Here is a 22238-nt window from a genome sequence, read left to right on the forward strand (position 1 = left end):
CATTTTATGTTTTCCGTCAACTGGTTCCCAGATTTCCTCATACGTACATATTTAATATACAAAAAGCTACTCCTTTCTTGTTATTCTTGACTCAATTACTTGTTTTTTTAAAAAAATGAAATAGATGAGGAAACAAAATTAAAATTCACAATCATAAATGTAAATGTCCCCAATTTTTAAATACAGAAAAAGCAATTATTTATTGTCTGTAGAAATAATACAGAAATGCATGTGTGCATATTTTAGATCAATAGTCAAAATCAAAGGCTATGAAAATGGGTTTTGCTGCAGGGAATTCCCACCAGCATAATCTGTAAAAAAAAAAAAAAAAACACTTTCAAGGAGTAATAGAAAAGAAGAGAAGTTCTTTTCATCACACATGGATGCTTGTCTCTTGGTTTAACAGACTTGGTTTAAGAGACAACCAGTTTAACTGGTCGAATCCAATAAAATCATGTCAAGAGAAAGAAGAAAGAAAATTACAAGGTACTTCAAGACATAGCACAAAATGATGCCACCTTTTGACATAAATATGCACCAAATAGTGCAGTATTCAAGTGACTTAAAATAGTTGTGTTATAAGAGATTGCAGCATGGCTAGATGACCTGAGCTGTAATCTTCACATGCATGCCTCCATCTTAAGTTTCTTTAGCAGGCATCACATCTTCATATTTACATGTATGTGTTTTGCGTGGAAGTGGGGTTCTAGCCTCTTACCCATTAATCAGAGGAGGCTCAGACTCTAGGAGTGAATCAATCAATAAAGCAAGTATTAAGGGATTTTCTTCTAAATTTCCCAGAATGTATGGACAATCGTTCAGGCAATTTGAAGGCATTCTAGGACATTTAGTCTTTGGATGAAGACAAATGTTGCCCACAAGGGAATCATCATGGCACTGAGTGAAAGAATCAGAGGCAGCAACCAAGCTGGTGTACCAAGGGGGCAGCCCAGGGTTCGAAGACTCCAAGCTGGAGAGGGCCTGGAGGAGGCCCACCTTGGTCCCTATAGCACAGGGTACACTCAGAACATATTTTTGTGGTTCATGACCACAGCAGAATACAGTTACATTGTCACCTCCCTTGTACTGGGTACCAAACTGGACTAAAATATTGAAGCTTGGAGTAGTTAACACACCTGAGGCCAGGCTTTTGATTCAGATTTTAAAGAACATAATGAAAGAATTCTTCTTGCCCTTGGCATATATTCATTATATGTGCATGTGTGTGTACAAGCGCACACATATGCACACATGTATATATGTATAAAGGAGTTACTTTAAGGAAGAAATTCCAGGTCAAGAAATAGGGATAAAGGTGACAAATGTTCTCTTGGACACTTTGCTCTATTTGGATGGACATTATTCATGTTATTATTATTTGTTATTAATTTAGCTACCTTAATAAAGAAGTACATTTCTGATTTGGGGCATAAAAGGCTTAAATTTCTATGTGACATTGGACAAATCATTTCCCGTCTCTTCATCTCAGTTTCCCCCTCTATAAAATGAGGAGATGGGACTAGTTAAGCTCTATGCTCTGCTCCATCTGTAACTTTCTTTGTTTTCGCTCCTAAATGTACTTTGAGATCCCGTGCTCTGGGCATTGGCACTGCAGTCAGAAAATCTGTATTTAAATATGTGGCCAAGTCACAACTTTCCTAAGCTGCAGTTTTCTCATCTGTACACTGATGTCATTGGACTATATTGCCCTGAGGCCTCTCCCACTTCTCGAATGCTGATCTCAAGAACCTCTGGTTTCCTGATTCTGTCTGGATAAGGTCTAAAGTACTCAGCTCCTAAACCTCTTCAGGATGAGTGTTTAGGGCTGGGAACACAGAGTCTCTTAGTGAGAGAGGAAGGAAAGGCAATCTTTGATCTTCTGTGTCTCATGATGCCGTGCTTGTTGCTACATATTTCTGAGAGAGAAGAAGTTGGGTGTGGGGGGCTGATGTGAAGGAAGAATGATGATTGATGTTGAGATAAGATGCTGTTAGAGACTCAGTGGCTTCATTTGCTAAAACAGGAACTTTTTCTTTTACCCTAAAGAAGATTGTATAGGGTTCACCAGACATGGAGTCAGAAAGTCATGAGTTCAAGTCTCCAATGCTTACTAGCTGTGTGACTTGGGGGGAATCACATAGTCTCTTTGAACATCAGGTTGCTTAGTGGAAACCTGAGGATATAATGTTAATTAGAGTTAAAGATCTTCCCTGCCCATTAATAGGCCTCATGTACTTATTGTTACTTTCAAATGAGGCACTAGGTCATAAGGGTCATACCCTCTGGCTCTGGAAAGTGTATATATACTTGGCGGTGAGGTTTTGCTTTGGACTCTACTCTTTGGAAGGTTTGTGTCCAGATGAAACTCTGGATAGCCTCTGTAAGAAGCCCCCCAGCTTTGAAAACCCAGATGTTGGTGCCTCTCTGTCTGGAAATGTTGTATATATTACCTATGTCAGATAGCTGGAAGCCCTGGCTGTTGATTCGTGATGTATGTATTGCTTTTGGTCAGACAGTTGGAAGCCCTGCATATTGGTCCTTCTTTCTCTGCTTCTATTTTCTCTGTTGGTGAACGTAATTAAAGAAGATTGCTAATGCCTCAAAAGTTGCTTTCCTTTTATGAAAGCAGATCTAAGAACACATGCAGCAGGCCCTCCTGTGTACGCCTAGGTCCATGATGTTACAAAGGCTAATAACACCTTCATGCTCACTTTGCCAATGAGATAATGGATGAAAAGTTCTTTGCAAATTTAAAGCTCCTTAAAAGTCCAAAGTATTCATTATCATCTTGTTAGAGCAAATGAACTATCACCCAATCTTATGCTTAGAATCAGATCTATAAGACTCAATGTTTTATCTTGCTTGCTATTCTTAATGCAAATATTATTTTGAATAGATTGAACACTGAAATATCGAGCGATTGGTTTATTTACATTGACAGCATATTGCCTTGGACTCAGATAAATTTCCATGAAAATCCGGCATTAAAACATGTTTTTCTTCCTTGAGCCTCATGGGCCCAATCAAGGAAGTGGATAGCCTAGTTGGGACATCATGGAGGGACAGGAATAGGGTCATGGAGACCCAGCATTGGGACAGGAAAAGATCTTCTTGTCCTAAGATGGTATCAAAGGACACTAGAGAAAGAATTGCTCAGTCAGAAGGTCAGCAGATCACTGACCACAAGGACCAGGGAAGAGGAACTGCACCCTGTACATGTCCCTCACTCCCTACAGCCTAAGTCCACCTCTCACATAATTAGTTAAACTTATAAGAGGCTGGAGTTCCCTCTGAGGCCCCTGCTCTGGGTCTCAGTGGGAAGGAAGGGCTGGTGGGATCCAACTGACTGCTCCTGAGAACTCCTCTCTCTACTCCTTTCCCTCCCTCTTCCTCTTTCCCAGGGTTCTTTCCACCCACATGGCTAGGTATTCACCTCCAAGACTGACCCCAGGACATAGATTTGGACTCCTGGGGCCCCTCCATCTTACCATGGACTTGCTGTTGCTGCTACTGTCCCAGCTCTGGGAGGGTGAGTGAGGCCAGAAGAAGAGCTGAGGGTTTCTGAGTGGAGGTGAGAAGGCCTTGGAAAGATAGGAGAATATGAAGGAGGTGTGGGAATCGAAGGCTGACTTTGTCTGTATGTCTCCCCCTTTCAGATCCATATGGTCTCCTCTTTTAAAAATGGTCCAGAGGTTGGGGTTGATGTCCAGGAGAGAGTGACCATGCAGGAGGGGCTGCATTTCCATCCCCTGCTCCTTCCACTCCTGCCAACAATAAAGGAATAACAAGACAGCCCATGGACACTGGTTCCAGGTGGCAGACTAGGATACTGTGGTGACCACAATGACTCCCAGAGGAATGTCCAGCCCTGGGCCTGGAGATTTTTCTACCTCATTGGAGACCTACAGAAGGACAACTGCTGTCTGAGCATTACCAGGGTCCAGAAGCAGGATCATGGGAATTACTGGTTCTGGGTGGAGAAGGGGAGGGGTCTGATGTACCGTTATTCATATAAAAGGCTGTGTCCCTGTAGAAAGTGGAAGTATCTTAGCCAGTGTCTGGGAGTGATGGGAATCCCAGGTGAGGTATGAGAGTCAGGGTAGGATATACTGAAGGGATAGTCACAAGGCTCCTGGCTGCAAGGACACACTTGAGTTCTCTCTGTAAAAAAACAAGAACTCAGACAGGAGAGTCCTTCAGGGCCTGGTGATGGCAGTAGATGCCTGGGTAGCAGAGATAGGGCTGTAAATATTCATGGCAGGCATGCAGGGATGGCCACATTAGTGAGACAGGAGGGAGGGCCCTAAGGCTTTCAGGTGAGTGAAGCTAATGGGGTGTTGGATGCATGGGTTTTAGCTACTCATACACATACAGAAATACATTTAGACATACGTATACATATTCAAAATAAAGAGATAGAAAAATGGGTTTTGCAGTAAGCAATCCCCAAACGTATAATTGGGAATGATATCTTCATATAAAATACAAAAGGAGAGAATTGAACGACCAGTTAGAGTATTCCCTCATCTCACATAGATGTGTGTCTCTAGGAACTGTTTACCTGGTTGAATCCAATAAAATTTGATCACCCAAAGAGAAAAAAAACTAAGATAACAACATTGTGCTTGCAGACATAGTACAAAATTTTATAATTAGATGAATAGATATACACATACACATATACATACCAACATATACGTTCATGGTCTAAAACATGCATTTCAATAGTTATAGGTAGCGTAAGAGAACATTGCAGCGTGTCTAGATGACCTGAGATGTCATCTCCATATGGATGTCTCCATCTTAGGGTTTCTGAGGTGGCCTCAGATTTCCATATTAATGTGTATATATGTTGTGGAGGGATGGGGTTCACCCTCTTACCCATTATTAAGAGGATCCCCAGACGCTAGAAGTGAATCAATCAATGAATACCAGAGTGAAGCAGATATTAAGGGATTTTTTTTCTCTAAACTCCCCATAATGTATGGAGAAGTCTTCAATCAATTTGAAAGCATTTTAGGACATTCATTCGTTGGATAAAGGTGATGTTGCTCATAAGGGAATCATCATGGCACTGAGTGAAAGATCAGAGGGAGGGATAAGCTGCACCGACAGGGCAGCCCAGGACTGGAAGACTCCAAACTTGTGAGGGCCTGGAGGAGGCTGACTTTGGTCCCTATAGCACAGGGTAGAAAGGGCACCAGAGGGAGAGCCCAGGGGGAGTGTTCCAGTCCTCCTCACCCACCCTCAACTGTCAATCTGATCAGTGAGAGCTGGAAGAGGGAGCCCAGAAGAGCTTTTCACCAGGCTCTGCAGGAGCTTATTCTCTCCCTGCCCTGAGCTGACACTAAGCTCCCTGAGAGCAGGCACATCTCCCTTGTCTCTGCATCAACAGTGCTCTGCATGGTGCCTGGCACAGAGGAGGCCTTTCATGAGTCGTTGCAGGATTTGTAGCTGAAACCTTGGAGAACAGGATCTGACCTGCATCAATGAGCTGACAATTATTTTTACTGGGATTGAATCCCAAGGAGATCAAAGACAAGACAGAAAGGTTCCATAGCAACCAGAACATCTATAACAAAAATCACAGTGGCTCGAATACTGTCACCAACACAAGAAAAGGAACAATGGCGAGGCAAAGGTGCAGGGAAACTGTCTAAATTACATGGGATGAGAATCCTGAAAAATGGCACTAGTGTGGAATACAGAGAAACATAGGGAGATCTTTATGAACTGAGGCAGCATGGGAAAGGGGAATCCAGAGGAACGCTGAGGGCAAAGGTCACAAGAATCCAAATAGAAAGAATCGGCAGCCAGTCAAGAGTCACCCAGCGTTTATTAAGTGCTTACTATGTGTCAGGCATTGTGGGCACTGACAGTACCAAGAAAGACAAATCCAGCCCAAATCCACCAGGAATGTTCATTCTCATGGGAAGGACACCAAGTCAACAACCAAGTATTTAGAACAGAGAAGGAGAGTAGAAGAAAATATATGGAAAGAGGAATCAGGAAGAGGAGGTATTGGAGCTGAGGTGTGGTTCAAGCCAGGAAAAAGAAAATGAGGAATGAAAGCCTTCCAGGCATCAAGTACACCTAGGGCAAAGGCCCGGAGATGGGAGATGGAATGTCAAACCAAAAAGCAGACCATTGGCTCATGTAGCTTCATTAGAGAGGTCTTAAAGGAAAGTAATGAAATAATAATATCCCCAGTATTTCTGCAGTGATTCATGGTCTGTGAAACACTTGGCAAATCTCACATTTGAACCTCACAACAAGCTGAGGGGGAGGGGCTGTTACTGACCCCACTGTCCAGATGAGAAAACTGAGCCTCAGACAGAGGAAAGACTGACAGGAAATGTCTCAGGCAGGATTTCAGCTCAGGTCTTCCTGATCCCAGCTCAGCTTGCACAGGACAGGGGCAGCAGTGCTGGATGGTCAGCACCAGCTCTGGGCCAGGCTCTGGTCACTGCCCCCATCAGCCACACAGACAAGCTGGTCCATACAAGACCCACAGCCCCAGCCTGGGCAGCAGATCTGTCCTCCCCCAGCACCTCAGTCCTGACTGTCCCTGCAGCTGGCCCAGGACAGGAGGCCCATCCCCACTGAGCTCAGCTAAAGAGGCCAGGAGCCCACATGGGGAGAGGACAGGTGTTCCTCTCCTGAGGAAGGTCCTCCCTCTCTCTCCACACAAGGACTTTCTGTTTCATCTTCCTCTTTGCTGTGGCCCTGACAGGGAGCCATAGTGTTCACAGAGTGACACAGGGCCCCAGTGGAGCCTGGCTCTCTCCTGTCTCATCCATGCTGCTGCTGCTGCTGCTGCTGCCCCTGCTCTGGGAGGGTGAGTAGGTCTGGGGCAGAGGGAGGCTGGTCTGAGGGGTGAGAAGAGGTGGAGATGCTGACAAGGCCTCTGTCTGCCCTCAGGGTCCCTGTCTGCGATAGTGGTGGTGCAGCCCTCAGTGACAGTGCAGGAGGGAATGTGTGCTCATGTTCCCTGCACCTTCAACACCTATGGACTCTCTATCAATTACAACAACCGCATTTATGGCTACTGGTTCAGAGAAGGTTCTGACGTTATTAAAGACAATCCTGTGGCCACCAATGACCCGTCTCAGTGGGTGGAATATGGAGTCCAGAGGAGATTTCATCTCCTTGGGGATCCCAGAATGAACAATTGCTCTCTGAGCATCACAGACGCCCAGTTCTCAGACACGGGGATATACTTCTTCCGTCTTGACGATGGATCTAATAGATACAGTTACCCAAATCAGCTACTTTACATCAATGTCATAGGTAGGCTGCTCCTCTCCTAGGAGGGTCTCAGGAATGATGTCTGAGGAAAGGGCTGGCCTTGGAGATCTTGATGTTCCATGTAGGATGGGTGAGAAAACATAGAAGGAACATGGGCAACTCACTCAGAGGGAGGGCATACTCAGGGAAGGGTATGAAGGCCCTGTTTAAAGCTCCAGAGCTACAAAGGGGAGGGAATATGTTGGAATCCTCTTTGGGAGGAACCAGGACCCCAGATAAGGCTGAAAGGAGCCATGGTTGTGCTTGAAAGAACTCTGGAACGGCTGCCAAAGGAAGGAGATGCAGATCCCAGATTTCTAATTGACTGTCTTTGGGGTATTTTGACCTATAATTTTTCCTTTTCTCCCAGTGACTCAGTTTCCCTTTATGTAAAATGAAGGACTTATTCTCTATTTCCTTTAGTACAAATTCCTCTTGATTTATACTTGATGAGTGACTGAAGTCCTGAGGATAACAGGGGATGTCCAGAAGACTGTTAAGGGAGTAAGGCCTGAATGACCCTGTATAATGCATGGAACACAGCAGGGATGGGGTATATACCAGCATTTGGAAGGACACTTGAGGCTTCAGTCCCCTCCCCAGCCCATGACTCACTGTCTCTCTTCTCTCCAGACTTGATGCAGAAACCAGACATCACTATTCCAGAGGTTCTAGAATCAGGGAACCCAGTAACTCTGAAATGTACATTTCCTTGGGCCTGTGGGGAAAACAGATCCTTCACATTTTCCTGGATGGGGGCTGACCTCTCCTCCAAGGCACAGAACTGTGGGGCATTCCCCTCCTCAGAGGTCTCCTTCATTCCCGGACCCCAGCATCATGGCACCAAGCTCACCTGTCAGGTGACCCTTCCTGGAGGCCATTTGAGCACAAAGAGAACCATTCGACTCAATGTGTCCTGTGAGTACTGAGACAGGAGGCGTGCATTCCCCAAATGAGGGTGTAAGGGAGGGGTGCATTAAAAAAATCAGGATTCTGGCCAAACCCTGGGAAACCAGATGTCTTTTTCCTGTGCAGGGTAGGGAAAGCTGCCTCCCAGCAGAGACACAGCCTGGGATTTCCTGTTTTTTCTCTCTTTCAGTCTCTGTGGTTTCATGTGCCAATGTCAGTCAAGTAGGCTTAACCTAGATGTTCTTTGAGCTCCCTCCACTCTGATGTTCTGTGATTACAGAATTTAATCTCTTCCCTGACTGATACTGGGCTGGGCAGAGAGCCTCACCCCTATGCCTGCCTGGTCCTTCTGTTGCAGATGCTGTGCTGAATGTGACCATCACCATGGCCCAGGACAATAGGGCAACAGGTATGGGAAGAGCCACTGGGGGCAGCCAGGGAGGGGACCCTGGGATTTCAGCTTCTACTCTGAGAGTGCAGCTGGCTGAATGGAGACCCAGCTAGCTAGGTAACTCAGCTCCTCCTCTTCTGTCTTCCTCCCCCTCCCCTTCCTTCTCCTCTCCAAAGGAAGTATGTGGGTCTGAGACCACCAACTCAAATAAAAATCAGAGACTTTTCAAGGTAGAAGCAAAGCAGCAAGATTTTATTACACTCTCACGAGAAAGGGCATCTCCTCTTTGATAAGTAATCAGGAGAGTGAGGCAATTACAAAAGGTAAAAATAAACATTATATAGACCCAATGCAGATCCCACCCCGCTGCTGGCCTTTTACTCCCATTGGTTGGAAGGTAGACTCACAATCTAAACATGACAGACTGTGAATAACCAATAGGCATTATGTTGATGTGGATGTTGATATGGCAACCCAAGGGGTGTAGCTTAAGTTTCATATTCCCAAAAGTCACATGATTTCCAGGAAACCAAAACTTAGGCCTAACAACTACTAAAAGCCTTTTGTTAAAACTGAGAAGTCTTTATTAGCTTCATTCCATTCACTCCCCTCCCCTCCTCTCCCCCCCCCCATCCTCTCCTCCCCTCCTTTTTCCTCCCCTCTCCTCCTCTCTCTTCTCCTCTCCTTTCCTGCCTTTTCCTTTCTCAAAACCTTAAACCTACTTCACTCTGAAGCTGGGCACCAATGGGCCCCTGCCCAAGGGCTCCCCTTCACCCTCCTGGCTTTAGAGGGGTTATCAGTAGTAACTGTTGCAGTTTCCCTCCCAGCCTGATGTTTTTCTTTTTCTTGGCCTCGTTAAAGGGGCCATGCCCTGGCTACTTCTTAAATAGTCCTATTCAATGAATGGGCTTTGCCTCACCATAAATGAGTACCTGCAAAGACATTGGCCTAAAGGGCCCAAGGGCTCCCAGTGCATCCTGAGTCATCTCCAGTCATCCTGATGAATATCTGGTCACTGGATTCAGATGACTCTGGAGGAGAAGTGAGGCTGGTGACCTGCACAGCCCTCACTCACTCAAAAGAGTCAAGTGCAAGTCATGTCATCATTTCTCTGATGGCATGGTCTTCTTCGGCACCTGAAGGACAAACACAATCCTGAGGGTGGGTGTGGATGTCAGGGAGATGAGAGAGACAGGAGAGACAGGAACTCTCAGTTCTGCAGTCCCAGATTCTCTTTGGTCTGGGTTAATCCTCCTGTTGGGATTATGCCATCTACTATTTACTCATGATTGTAAGGGTTAGAAACCATTTTCCTCCCAACTATCCCATGTGATGGAAGTGGGAGAGTTCATATCCTCACTTTCCAGATGATAAAACTGAGGCTTAGAGCTATGAGTAGGGCCTGACCTAGTTCACACAGGTCCCCAGCACCTTAGAGGTGTAAACTCTAAATGTAGAGTCTGATTGTGGTGACCTCTGCACTTCACCAGTCTTGGGCTGAGAGGGACAAAGCCAACCTTGGGGTCCAGTTCCCAGGGCAATGCTCTGTCCACTGAACTTATCAAGGTTTCTCTGTTAAGGAAGCTGCCCTGTCTCTCTACAGTCCAGGCCAAAGGGAGAGGCATGGCTCCCTGGGGCACTGATGTTGATTTCAGGGCTGATCTATCAGTTAGAGGGGCTTGTGTAGGAGGAGTCTATGGGGGATGAGTCAAGCACTTAATGTCAGTGGGGGACAAGAGTCTGGCCATCCAGACTGAGCCTTGGGCATTCAATCTGGTCAGGTGTAGTGTGTGCCTGGAGGCCCCAGGGCTGCTGGCTGTGGGAAACTGGAATCTAGAATTGATTACAGTGGACTCCTAGAATGTAAGATTTCCAGGTTCACTGTGCAGACATTTCAGGCTTCTGAGACCTTGTTTCATTGTTTCTGTCTTTTACATTATTTTTCAAATAACTGGAAAAGTGAAAGAGAAAGAGATAGGCAGACAGAGACAAAAAAAAGAGAGAGAGACAGAGATAGAAACCAAAACAGAGACAGAAATATAGAGAGAATAAAACAAAGGAAGAGAGAAAGAAATACAAAAAGAAATGAGGAAGAAAAAAGGAAGAAAAGTAAGATTGGAAAAAGAACAGGGAAAAAAGAAAGAAAGTCAAGAAGAAAAAACAAGAAAGAATGAATGAAAGACTTAAGAGAGAAATGATTAAAGGAAGGAATAGAGAAAGAAATGAAGAAATAAGAAAACAAAGATGGAAGAAAAGAAAGAAGGAAGGAAGAAAGGAGGGGAAGATGGAAAAAAGAAAGGAAAGAAGGAAGGAAAGAAAGAAAAGAAGATCAACTAAAATCAGACACAAAGGAAAGGCAGGGAATATGCCTTGGGCTGAGTGTGCCCTGGCAGCAGGAGAGGCAGGGGAGGCCTCCATGGTCTGGCTCTGGGGAGCAGCCAGGGAAGATGCAGGGCAGGGAGAAGGCCCAGCCTGGGCTGGGTCTGGGGTTTCCCTTCCTGCCTGGGGTCCTGTCCTCTTCCACTTGCCCTTCCCTCGTGGGATCTTGGGGAAGTCACACCTGCTTTCTATCTCCCAGGTGTGTGCTGGGTACAATGAAGGAGGTCTCTGAGATCCCTCCAGGTTTTCACTCCTGGCCCCTCCTGATCTTTTTCAGTTTTTGTCCCAAGAAACAGCTCAGCTCTTGTGGTGCAGGAGGGAGAGTCCCTTCACCTGCTCTGTGCTGCCAACAGCAATCCCCCAGCTACACTGAGCTGGATCCTGGGGGACCAAACCCTGGCCTCTTCCCAGCCCTCAGAGGATGGAGTCCTGCACCTGGATCTGACCAACCTGGGCCCAGCAGATGGAGGGTATTACATGTGCCTGGCTCAGCATCCTCTGGGCTCCCTACATGGCTCCCTGAGGGTCTCTGTGCAGTGTGAGTGTGAAGAGTGTGGGCACCATGGGGTGCATGGGTCCTGGTGGGGAAAGGAGAGGGTCACCCACTAAGGGGGGGGGGCTCCTGTATCGTCCCACAAATGCCCCAAGGATTATCAGCCCTTCTTGCTCCTGGGACAAGGAGGTTTGTTCTATACCTGTTCTGTCTCAGCAGAGCCAGCCCCTTCCTTGCACTGGTGGGTAGTGGGGAAGACTGTGGAGAGCAGTAGTAGCAGCAACACCTTCCAAGTGATATTAACCGGATCTGGGCCCTAGGCCAGCAGCAGCTTGAGTGTGAAAGTGTATAGGGTCCCCAACATCCCTGCTGTGAGGGGAAGAACCCCCAGGGAACCCACACCCTGTTCTTCCAGCTGGTGATTTCTGAGGGAGGAGAGGGAGGGAGCTGAGGCAGAGGGTCCTGAGAACAGTGGATCCAGCAAGGCCACCATCCATGTTCACCACAAACCAGTTCTGTCCAAACAGCATCAGTGCCATACTTGTACTGGTGATTAGAGAGGAAGCTGTTGGAGGGAAATAGCAGCAGTGAAGGTTTCTGAGAGTTTTCTACCAAGTCTGGGGGGTCTCCAGCAGCCTGAGGGTTAAGGTGGAGCCCAGCCACAAACTCACTCCCTACTGTGAGGTGAGGACTCAGCACAGGGAGGATAGTCTCAGTGTCTGTCTGCTGCCAGGTGAGAGGGCTGGGGTACATGGAGGAGGGGAGAGCTGTGAGGGATCGGATTCATGGAGCAAGTGGAGGCCAGCTGAGGCTGTGGTGTGTCAGGGCCTGCCCACTGAGGCCAGGGAGACATCCTGGGAAGAACCTTATACAGGAGTCAGGAGTCTGAGCCAGGAGACTGGGGTTTGAAACACACTAGCCTTCATCTCTCTCTGTTTTGCCCAAGGAGACAGCAGAATGTGAATTGCCACAAAGTCTGCTGGAATCCCAGAATGCTTTGTTTTCAGTGTTCCCCTAATCCACTAACCTTGTCTAGGGGAATTTGGGATCAAGCTCTGAGGTGAGATACATGTTCCAACATGTGAATTAACACCAGGCCCAGAAGAAGTCGGTCACTAAAGAATGGACAAATATTGGTGAACCTCTCTCCATACATTTCAAAGGCCATGGACTATGTAAGACAGGAGATAGACCAATGTCCTGATTTTTTTTTAAAGAGAAAGAGAAAAGGCCATACAAAGCACAGGGTAATGAAGTTCACTTCAATTTTTGGAAAGTCTGAGGGTGGACTATAAAAGGTATGGTTGGTGAACAGTGAGAAAGGAAAACTGTGATTCCAAAGAGTTGATGTGTTTCACCAAGACCAGGCCCTGACAAGCAAATCTGCGTTGGTTTGCTCTCATTCTAACCTGGCCAGAGGGAGGAATGCCAGAACTAAAATTTAGCTCAATTTCAGCCAACTGTTGGATAGAGAATTCATGTCACTCTTGTGGAGAAGAAGGAGAACTGTTAATTGTTACAATCAGAATTGGTTGTGGGAGAGGAGGCCAGCTCCTTGGTCTGGAGTTAATGGAGGCCATGCCCTTCCACAGGGGATGCCCTAATCATGTATTCACTTCTCTTCTGCATTTGAAAATTGAATTTTCTATTAAGTTCTGGCATTTTTTTCAGGAAGATCTGGAAATCCCTTACTTCTTTGAATGACCATCTCCTTACCTGAAATGTTATGCTGAAATTTGCTGGGTAGTTGATCCTTGGCTGTAGTCCCAGCTCCTTTGCCTTACGGAATATCTGATTCCAATTCCTACGATCTTTTATTGTAGAAGCTGCAAGGTCCTATGTGATCTTGACTGTAGCTCCTAGATATATGAATGGTTTCTTTCTGGATGCCTGTAGTATTTTCTCCTTCACTTGATAGTTTTGGAATTTGGCAATGATATTTCTTGGGGTTTTGAGTTTAGTATCCCTTTCTGGAAGTGAACAGTGGATTCTTTCGATGACTATTTTGCCCTCTGGATCTAGCACTTCTGGGCAGATTTCCCTGATGGTTTCCTGGAAGATATTGTCCAGACTGTTTTTCTTATCATGGCTTTCTGGCAGGCAAATAATTCTTAAATTTTCTCTCTTGGATCTATTTTCCAGGTCAGTTGTTTTTCCAATTAGATATTTTATCTTGTTTTCTTCTATCTTTTCATTCTTTAGATTTTGTTTGACTGATTCTTGCTGTCTCATAGAGTCATTAGTTTCTACTTGCCCAATTCTAATTTTTATCAAACTGTTTTCTTCAGTTAACTTTTCATCTCCTTTTCCATATGTCCAATTGTTCCTTTAAAGGAATTATTTTCTCCAATTAGTTTTTTTTTAATTTTATTTTATTATTTTTTTTAATGTTTTATAATCACTGCCATAAAATTAAGATTTTATCCCCCCACACCTACCCCCCACTACTCCCCTCCCTCCCCACAACAGCATACAATTCTCTATAGGTTCTACATATACTTGCCTATTGAGTACATTTTCACTATAGTCATGCTATGTAGTCAGACTAAAATAAATGGAAGAAATCATATAACAAATCAAAACATGATACACAAACACACACACACACACACACACACACACAAACATGATTTGCTACATTCTGCGAATGACTTCCATATTTCTTTCTCTGAGTGTGGAAGGCATTTTGCCTTAGAAAACCACCACTGGGATTTTTGTTTTAATAAGTTCTTGCATTATTATGAAATTCGAAGTCTGCCAGAAAAAACTCTCGCACACTGTGGTCATTGCTGTGCACAAAGTTCTCCTGCTTCTGCTCCTTTCACTCAGCATCAGATCATGTAAGTCTTTCCAGGCCTCTCTGAAGTCTTCTTGTTCATCATTTCTTATGGCACAATAGTACTCCATTACATTCATATACCATAATTTATTCAGCCATTCCCCAATTGATGGGCATCCCCTTGACTTCCACTTTTTGGCAAATACAAAGAGTGCTGCTATAAATATTTTGGTACATGTGGGACCCTTTCCCATTTTTATGATCTCTTGGGGATACAGTCCTAGTAGCGATATTGCTGGGTCAAAGGGTATGCACATTTTTGTAGCCCTTTGGGCATAGTTCCAAATTGCTCTCCAGAATGGTTGGATGAGCTCACAGTTCCACCAACAATGAATTAGTGTTCCAACTCTCCCACATCCTCTCCAGCATTTATCATTTTCTTGTTCTGTCATGTTTGCCAATCTCATAGGTGTGATGTGGTACCTCAGAGTTGTTTTGATTTGCATCTCTCTAATTCATAGTGATTTAGAGCATTTTTTTCACATGACTATAGATAGCTTTAATTTCTTCCTCTGAAAATTATCTGTTCATATCCTTTGACCATTTATCAATTGGGGAATGATTTGTGTAGTTATACATTTGAGTCAGTTCTCTATATATTCTAGAAATGAGGCCTTTATCCCCGAGCTTAGCTGTAAAAATTCTTTCCCAATTTACTACATCCCTCTGAATTTTGGTTGCATTGGGTTTGGTTGTGTAAAAACTTCTCAGTTTAATGTAATCAAAATTATCCATCTTGCATTTCATAATGCTTTCTGTCTCTTCTTTAGTAAAAAAAATTCTTCCCTTCTCCATAAATTTGATAAATACATTATTCCTTGCTCCTCCAGTTTATTCACGGTATCAATCTTTATACCTAAATCATGTACCCATTTGGACTTTATTCTTGTGTAGGTTATCAGGCATGGGTCTATGCCTAATTTCCACCACACTGTTATCCTCCAGTTAGTTTTGAACTTCCTTTTCCATTTGTTCAATTTTCCTTTTTAAAGAGAGGTTGTCTTCCTGGAATTCTTTTCTCATACTTTTCAAATCATTGGCCAGTTTCTCTTCTATTTCCTTCTTCAGCTGTTCCAGGAGAGCTTTTTGTGCCTGTGAGCAGTTCATAGTCTCTTCTGAAGTTTTAGATGGAAGTACAGTCTCACTACTGACCTCTTTGGGATTTGTGTTTTGGTCTTTGTCCCCATAGAAAGATTCTATGGTTTGTTTTCACCCTTCTTTTGCTTTTTTCTGCTCATGATTGTGATTTGTGTTGTGGCTTTTGGTTCTTTCAGTTGCAGAATTTGGTGTTGAGTTGACTGATGTGAAAAACTGAAGGCAGGTATCTTTTTATCTTTTTGTTTTGTGTTTCCCTGATCAGCCCTGGGGCTAGCTTGTTAAGTGTGGAGGAGGGGTCATCTGGTCATTAGAGATCTCCTCAGCTGAGCTGAAGCAAAGGCAAGCTCAGGGCTTGATGATCCCAGTTGCCCTATTGTCTTTCCATTTCCCTTGGAGTGCTGAGGCACACCTAGATCCTAGTGCAAGTTTCCACCCCTCCTGGGGCTCCTCTCCTAGGGCTGAGGCTCACCTGCATCCTAGTGTGAGTTTCCACTGCTCTGGGGCCCCTCACCTTCTAGTTCGCCTCTGACACAGTAGGAGGAATCCCTCTTAGCTATTTTTCTAGCCTCAAGTGTTATGAGACTGTTTGCTCCCTAGGTTGTTCTCACAGATCCAGGATTTTTCTGGGGAAATATTTTGTGGCTCTTTTGAGGTCATCAGCGGGGGAGGAGAGAGCATTCACTGATCACTCTGCCATCCTGGCTTCCTGAAGTTCAAGTATGTGACTTACATTTAATATGCGAGCTGAAAGTTTCAAGAGTGGCTGTCGCTGATATCTGGGGCTCAGTGGTTGTCACTCGCTCAGTTACCCTGGTCTCTTGCCCTAGGTTGCCACTCTGCCATTCTGCCTGCTGCTGTCTCAGGCCTCCCCAGGGCACTTTTATCCTGATTTAAAATCAGGGTTTGACTCTGATCTTGCCAGACTATGGGATCTCTCTCCCTTTCTAAGATGGTTCAAAGACCCCAAGAAGGTGTTATGAGGGCTCTGTACCACTTTTTTCATTGCCTGGACATCCAAGATCGAATCTTCAGAGTTTTAGACTTGAGTTTCTGGGGGCAGACCTCTCCTCACCCATCTTTTGTTGTCATGTCATCCAGTGTTTATTAAACACCCACCAGGTGCCAGCAGTACAGATGTTTGTGTAGTGGTGGATGTGGTGATCAGGAGGGCCAGCACCTGTGGGGTGAGAGCTGCTGAGTCCTTGGCAGAGTTGCTCCTCCCCCTTTACCCAATATCACCTGAAGCTCCAAGAAACTGTAGAATGGACAGGGCCACACTCTGATCAAACTGTCTCAGCAGACAGGCACTGAGGCAGAGGATGTATGAGAAGAGAAAACTTGGGGAGGGTGAGTCAGCAGAGTGGAGGAGAAGGACTGAGGCCTGGAACACAATAAGCCCCCACTAACCAGCCCCTCGGCCCTCTCCCCCATAGCATCCTCTGCCCAGGAGAACAGTTCTTGGCCCCTGGTAGTCACACTGATCCGGGGAACCCTCATGGGGGCTGGCTTTCTTCTCACCTATGGCCTCACCTGGCTTTATTATACCAGGTAAGTGTGTCTGCTCTCTATCCTACAAGCCCATGGTATCCTATTCCCCTCACTCCCTGCCTCAACTCTCTCCTCTCTGTTCCTCCCAGAAATGGTCCCTAGGGTCACCCCTCACCCCCATACCCTCTGGTCTTACACTCCTGGCTCTTCCAGCTGTGACCAACACTAGGCCTGTTCCTCCCACAGGAAGCCCCTAGGGAGGGACTAGCCAACAGTTGCAGAAGCAGCCCAGTCATCTCTGTGATTGGCTCTTGGCCTTGAACCCAGCACAGACCTGCCTCCTGCCCCTTCCACTCAATGGCCTCAATTCTGCCCTCAAGGACCCTGCAAGTCAAGTCTGAACTTGCAGCTATAGGACCAGCTTTCAGGACTGGAGGACAATTCTCAGGTCCCCCTAGGTCTCCTCTTCTCCCTCTATGCAACACCAAACCAGTTCACCAATTGGCATATGGCATGGCCTCATTGATGGAGGAAGGAAGTGTCTATCCCAGGACCTGCATCCCAGGGCACTCCAAAGTCCCATCTGTCCTGGCTCCAGGTCTGGGGCAGCACTCTCAGCTATACACAGAACACCCAGGGCTACACTAGATGGAGGATGCTTTTGTGGAGCTATTTTCTCCCAGGGTAAGTTTAGACGTGTGCTTGGGCCTCAGTTTCCACATTTGTAATGAAAATGCTGGCAAAATACTCCTTGTTCCCTCCAGCAGGGTCCCTTGTGCCCAATACATGAGGGTCATCAGGTTTCTGAGTGCTGAATCCCCCACCCCTCCCTGCTTCCTTGGAGAAATGTATGTCTCCCACTGGGGTGCACGGAGGGAAAGTCCTGCTCCATCCAAGAATCCTCTGCAGTTCTCCATCTCTGTCAAGAGAAGTTGGTAGGCCTCTTCTTTTATTCATGGGTTCAGTTTCCCCCACCCCCATTACTCACTGTGAAACTTCACACCTTCCCCAGAGGTCACTTCCCAAAGATGTCACTTGGGGAAGTTCCAGCCTCATACAAAGATTCCCCACACTGGTGGGAAGCATCCCTAGAATCCAACTGGCTCCAATCAGGGCTTCTTAGAACATCCACCGCAGTCTCAGTCAAAGCAGGTACTAGGTGCATGGATATCCTGTTCCCTGTAATAACCAGGCGGGGCTTCAGGAGCAAAGTGGAGTCAACTGGGAGGGCACTTTCTGTCTTCAGTGAAGGCAGACTGTGGGAGGAGTTTGGCACTCTACCCTCCAGAGGGAGAGTAGACTGAGGGAACCTCTTCAGGCTTCCAGTTCACAACCCCAAGCCATGAATCTACCAAGCCCAATTTCAGGCCTGGGGAGTCTGCTCTCCAGTCACTGTTTGGTGCATTTTATGTGGATGAAGTTTTCACTTGGAAACTCAGAATTACCTCCTTTCTAGGTCACTGCAGATGGGAGCAAAAGATGTCTTCTGCAAGCATCAGTAGGGTAATAAAGCATACTTGATATAGGACAGCCTTCATTTTAGTCCACAAACAAAGCAAAGGCTGCAGAGCAAGGAAAATACACCATAAAACTTTGAAATTAATAATATTTGCATTTCCATTGACTCCCACCTTCCATACAGTGACCAGTCTTATGGCATAATGTAACAGTTTAGGGATATTCAAGGGTCAACCACTGACACTGTAATGGGAAAATTGATGACCAATAACCAATAACTGGGTTGGGCAGAGAGATTCAGAGCTCTCCACTGTAAAGTCCAGACTTTAAATTCAGTTCTTAAGGACATTGCTGATGATGAGACTGGACTCCCTTTCCCATTCAAGGACCCACCTTGGAGGAAACTCTACTATTCTGCTGAGATTTGGGTGGAGTATATGATATGGTGGCCCAAATCCTGGTCTGGTATAGAGATACCTTTCCTATAGAAGGGATACTCAGCCCTTCATTTTAATATTTTAATATAGTCTATCTCTAATCAGGTTAAAAAATAGATTTCATTGCTGTTTGATGGAGCACTTACTGTTTTCAAGGGTATATAAAGTGTGAGGTGTTTCCCCTCCCCCCCCCATGACTGTGTTTGGTCCAAGAGAGAAGCCAAATGATCATCTTTTTACTAATAACCTTCTAGCCTTATTAATAAAATGATAGCCACCCAGAAATTATATCTTTCTAATGTTTTTAAATGTCACACTAATCACTCCCACTCCCTATGATGAATAAAAGCCTGTTGCCTTAGAGTCTTATCTTAGAAACTGGATGACATGGGACTGGCCTTGAATATAAATGACAATCCTCCCCATCAACATTCTCTGACTGTCCCTCAAGCTTCAGAGCTGGAAGGACCCTGAGAACATGGAACATCAGAACTCCTAGACCTCTCCCAACAATCTGAGTACAGGACTTTAGAACTGGAAGGAACTTTAAAAACCCTGCTTAAATTCTCCCTTGTTGGATAAACATTAAGATCTTAGGGGGAGGGATTCATCCACAGTTGCCCAGTGAGGTAGTGGTAGAACAATGACTCAGTTCAATCCACATCAGTGCCAACCAACAAGAATTTACTTATGGCCAATTCCTTTCCAGGAGCAGTGTTTGTCGAGACACAAATCAGATTTTGCTAAATATCAAATCAAGAACACGTTCAAAATCATTTTGGAGAGGAGGGTGCTGGTCTGACCTCAAGGGTAGTGAGTTCATAAGAGACTGAGGTTCCAAAAAGCTCATTCAATGAGCAGAGAAGAATGAATAGGAACAAAGAAATGATGGGGCTACGCTGGATATCTGTGAGGGAAGTGGGATGGTTGTCTAGGAAAGGAAAATTTGACCTAGGCAAGCTAGGACTAAGGAAGGTTTCAGTCATCAATCCACAATCCTTTTGTCATGCTAGGGACAACTAACTGGCACACTGAGCTGAGCACTGGGCCTGGAATCAGGAAGGCCTGAGTTCAAGTCCAGCGTCCGACAAACTGTGTAACCCAGGGTAAATCACATAAACTCTGTTGTTCTCAGTTTCCTCATCTGTGAAATGGTTATAATAACTACACCTTCACAGTTTCTGTGAGGATGAGGTGAGATGGTAAAGTACTTGGTGCTCTGCCTGGCATATTGTGGAGCCAGCTTGCCAAGGGCTTTCTATGCCAAGTGAAAGATCCAGTCCTGTTTCCTAGGAGCAGTGGGGAGCCACTGAAGTTTTCTGAGCAGGGAAATGACATGACCCTATCTGTGCTTCAGTCATATTACTTTGGCACCTGAAGGGAGGAGGCCAGGAAGGGAGAGAGAACAATGAGCAGGTGCATGCAGTGATTCAGGGGAGGGTGGAGGAGGCCCTGAATGCTGGGGGTGGCTCCAGGAGGTGAGGGGAGAAGGCCCCATGAGCTGTGGCTGAAGTGAAATGGACATCAGTGTCCATGTGTACAGAGAGAGACATGAAGAAATTTGATATTGACTATGTCTGCAGAATGAATATGAAATTACATATAACTATACTAATAACTAACTCCATACGAATGTACATATATGTCTAAATATATACACACAAATATTTTAGGTGTGTACACACAAATATAAACTCATGCATATACAAGTACATGTGTATATATATGTCTTTATGTATTTAAGACACAGATGCTTTGTTTCTTCTCCAATGGAATCAAGTCTCATTATGAGCAGTGACTGATTCATTCTTTGTCCTTATGTTATCAAGTCCTAGAATACAGCCAAGGATATAGTAAACCCTTAATAAATACTTATTGATTGTTTGGGGCCCTCATTACTTCCCTGAGCCCTCTGCCCACCTTTGGTTAGCTCTCACAGTCAGGAAATCTTTCCTCACAACAAGCCCAAATTGACCTCAGGAATCCTTCCATCATTTCTGCTGCTTTTCCCTTGTGGGGCTAAACTGAATAAGTCAAATCCCATTTGCACTGACCTCATAAAATACTTGAAGGAAGTTGTCATCTCCCCTATAGTCTTCCTTTATTTTGAGTTAAAGGACCTAAGGTTCTTTTCACTAATTCTCATATGAAAGACTGATGACTCTGGAGAGAGAGAAAGGCTGATGATTTAGTACAGCTCTGCCCCTCTCACATCCAATTCACTTTCAAGTCAGGACATTATCACCCTCCTGACGTCATTGGTCCTTTTGAAGAATTAAGGAAGAACAGCATTCTGGGAAGAGGAGAAGCTGCCTCCCTGGGGACCCACTTGGCCAGTTCCAGTTGGGCAATACTGCACTTTCCTTCTCCTCCTCCTATCTCTCTCTGTCCTCTTGGGGAATCTTACCCCTCCATGTGAGTGCTCTGCCCAAAGGAACATAAATTTTGATTGTTTATACCTTACAAGGTATCATAGGTTTTGGGAGCTAAGTTTTTCTTCCCTATTTATTTATCCCATCATTGGTTTTTCTTGTAAAGCTGAAACAATTAACTCTTGCCTCATGCAATTTTCTTTTATGATTTCTTGAACTATAGCTCTGGAAAACTATGCTTTGATAAAGGCCATTAGGATTCAAATGGAGCTACTTGACTATGCCTTTCAACTCAGATCACTTTTCCTTTCACTGATTGGCCAGTATTAGGTCCCAGCCCATGCCTCACTTTCTCATTGTTTGTTGTCCTGACTCAGAGTGAGTATTAATAGCCAATTGTTTCTGTTCTAGCCAGAAACTCTGAGGGTCCTCTCTCCTCTCAGACTGATTCTTTTGGGAAGCCAAACTAGACCATCTTTTCCCTCTGTTCTTACCTAGCCTGTAAATACTGAATGGGTGTTGCCTCAGATAAACTGAGACCTGGGAAATACCTAGGTTCAAAAAGCCCAGGTCTCCCCCTGCAACCTGGTTCATCACCAGTGCTCCTGATATATGTCTGGCCACTGGACTCCAATGACTCTGGAGGAGAAAGTGAGGCTGATGACTTTTCACAGCTCTGCCCCACTCCTATCCAATTCACTTTTTAGTCAGCACGTTATCATCCTCCTGCTGACATTGGACATCTTCAAGGATGGAAAAGGAACCACCATGATATACAGGGCACTAAATCACCATTCCCCTCCTGGTGATGCCCACTCTGGACCTTTGAATGTTTAAATGCACAGGGAGGAGTTAGAAGGAGGAAGAAGAAGAAAATCAAAATATTTGAAGTATAGAAAAATATCTCAGCTATCTACAATCCATACCAACTGAGCTTCCAGATAGGATAGCAAGAAAGAATCTAAAAACTGTGGTGCTTCCCAAAATGTACAATGAGAGAACTAGCACGAAGATGGTTAAGGAATAATGCAGAAAACTTCACAGACATAGTGGGGACAGAGAGTCAAGCTGAGAGTGACTGAATCAG

At 45.1% G+C, this 22238-nt stretch overlaps 1 pseudogene; it reads left to right on the top strand.

The window, feature by feature from the left end:
• Nucleotides 1-3489: 3489 nt before the first annotated feature.
• LOC140507422 (sialic acid-binding Ig-like lectin 14) lies at nt 3490-17188 on the top strand (annotated as a pseudogene).
• The last annotated feature ends 5050 nt before the right edge of the window (nt 17189-22238 follow it).

The sequence above is a fragment of the Notamacropus eugenii genome, chromosome 5 (assembly GCF_028372415.1).
Source record: "Notamacropus eugenii isolate mMacEug1 chromosome 5, mMacEug1.pri_v2, whole genome shotgun sequence".
Classification (NCBI taxonomy): Eukaryota; Metazoa; Chordata; class Mammalia; order Diprotodontia; family Macropodidae; genus Notamacropus; species Notamacropus eugenii.